The sequence below is a fragment of the Volvox carteri genome, assembly GCF_000143455.1.
Source record: "Volvox carteri f. nagariensis unplaced genomic scaffold VOLCAscaffold_68, whole genome shotgun sequence".
Classification (NCBI taxonomy): Eukaryota; Viridiplantae; Chlorophyta; class Chlorophyceae; order Chlamydomonadales; family Volvocaceae; genus Volvox; species Volvox carteri.
This window is the reverse complement of record NW_003307611.1, coordinates 738,319-740,528: the sequence shown is the minus strand read 5'-3', so window position 1 is coordinate 740,528 and position 2,210 is coordinate 738,319.

Genomic DNA, 2,210 nt, shown 5'->3' with positions numbered 1-2,210 from the left:
AAAGAGTGGGTTGTCTGAGCATAATTTTAGTTTACTAAAATTATGCTCAGACAGCCCTCCTCTTTATTGTATTGTTTAGCGTAATTACGCTAAACAATACAATAAAGAATTCTTGCGCACTATACAACTTTTCTGGTCTGGGTTGACACTACTGCAATTAGCGGTTTAAGGTCCTGGGTTCGATTCCTGGGGAGACCCCCGAATTAGTCGGGAGCGCGAGATTATGGCTAGCTGCTGAGATGTGGAGTTGAGGTCACAGTTGATGGACCAGATTCGCACGCTGGATTGGTGGCGATTGCCGAACCCTCCGTCTCTTCGGGTGTTCGGGTGAATGGATGAGGAGGGGTCCCTGAAGGCTGGATCCGCCGCCTTGGACTTACAGTTCGTATGGCGAAGTACAGTGTGGTAGTGGTGGATGGTGCTATAAGGTGATAAATGATCTAGAACTGACAATGTGATAAAGCGGCCCAGAAGCCTCCCACTCTGTAACATTACAATTACAATTACAATTACAATTACAATTACAACTTTTAACATTTTTAATAAAAGGAAAAAAGGTGTAGCTTAGCTGGTTAAAGCGCAAGATTCCAAATCTTGAAATCAAAGGCTCGAATCCTTTCATCTCTGCTATATTATCGGTATACATAATACTGAATATATGAGGAAGGTCTAAACCTATCTTATTATTGTATATTAGGTCTAGAAAGACTAGACCCAATATACAATAATAAGATAGGAGAGCCTTTATGCTTAGTGGGCTATTTTATTGCCCACTAAGCATAAAGAATACTGTAATACTGTAATACTGTAATACTGTAATACTGTAATACTGTATTGTCCAATATTGTAAATAGGGTCAATAAAGAGCGGGTTGTCTGAGCATAATTTTAGTTTACTAAAATTATGCTCAGACAGCCCTCCTCTTTATTGTATATAGGGTCTAGTAAACTAGACCCTATATACAATAAAGAGCGGGGTTGTCTGAGCAAAATAAGCGAAAGCTTATTATGCTCAGACAGCCTTCCACGAGTGGAATTGTCTAATATTGTAAATAGGGTCTAGTTTACTAGACCCTATTTACAATATTAGACAATCTCTGTATTGTTTATGTGTAATTTTAGTAAACTAAAATTACACATAAACAATACTGGAATTGTCTAGTGTAATTTTAGTTTACTCTGTACTGTTTATAGGGTCTAGTTTACTAGACCCTATAAACAATACTGGAACAGTATACAATAAAGAGGAAGGCTGTCTGAGCATAATTTTAGTAAACTAAAATTATGCTCAGACAACCCACTCTTTATTGTATTGTTTAGCGTAATTACGCTAAACAATACAATAAAGAGGAAGGCTGTCTGAGCATAATAAGCTTTAGCTTATTATGCTTATTATACTTAGACCTTCACTGTAATACTGTAATACTGTAATACTGTAATACTGTATTGTCCAATATTGTAAATAGGGTCTAGTAAACTAGACCCTATTTACAATATAGAGACAATACAGTATTATTTATGTGTAATTTTAGTTTACTAAAATTACACATAAATATTGTCCAATATTGTTATTGTATACTGTAATTTTAGTTTACTAAAATTACAGTATAGAATAACAATATAGAGATTGTCTAGTGTAATTTAAGTTTACTAAAATTACACTAGACAATACAATATTGTTTATGTGGACTATATTATAGTCCACATAAACAATATAGAGACAATACAGTATTATTTATGTGTAATTTTAGTTTACTAAAATTACACATAAATATTGTCCAATATTGTTATTGTATACTGTAATTTTAGTTTACTAAAATTACAGTATACAATAACAATATAGAGATTGTCTAGTGTAATTTAAGTTTACTAAAATTACACTAGACAATACAATATTGTAAATAGGGTCTAGTTTACTAGACCCTATTTACAATATAGAGACAATACAGTATTATTTATGTGTAATTTTAGTTTACTAAAATTACACATAAATATTGTCCAATATTGTTATTGTATACTGTTCCATTGTTATTGTATACTGTTCCAGTATACAATAACAATATAGAGACAATACAGTATTATTTATGTGTAATTTTAGTAAACTAAAATTACACATAAATAATATTGTCATTTATTTGGATCTAGTTTTGCTAAACACTAATAAACTTAGTTACTAATATACTTGTATAATATTATACAATGCGTTACATA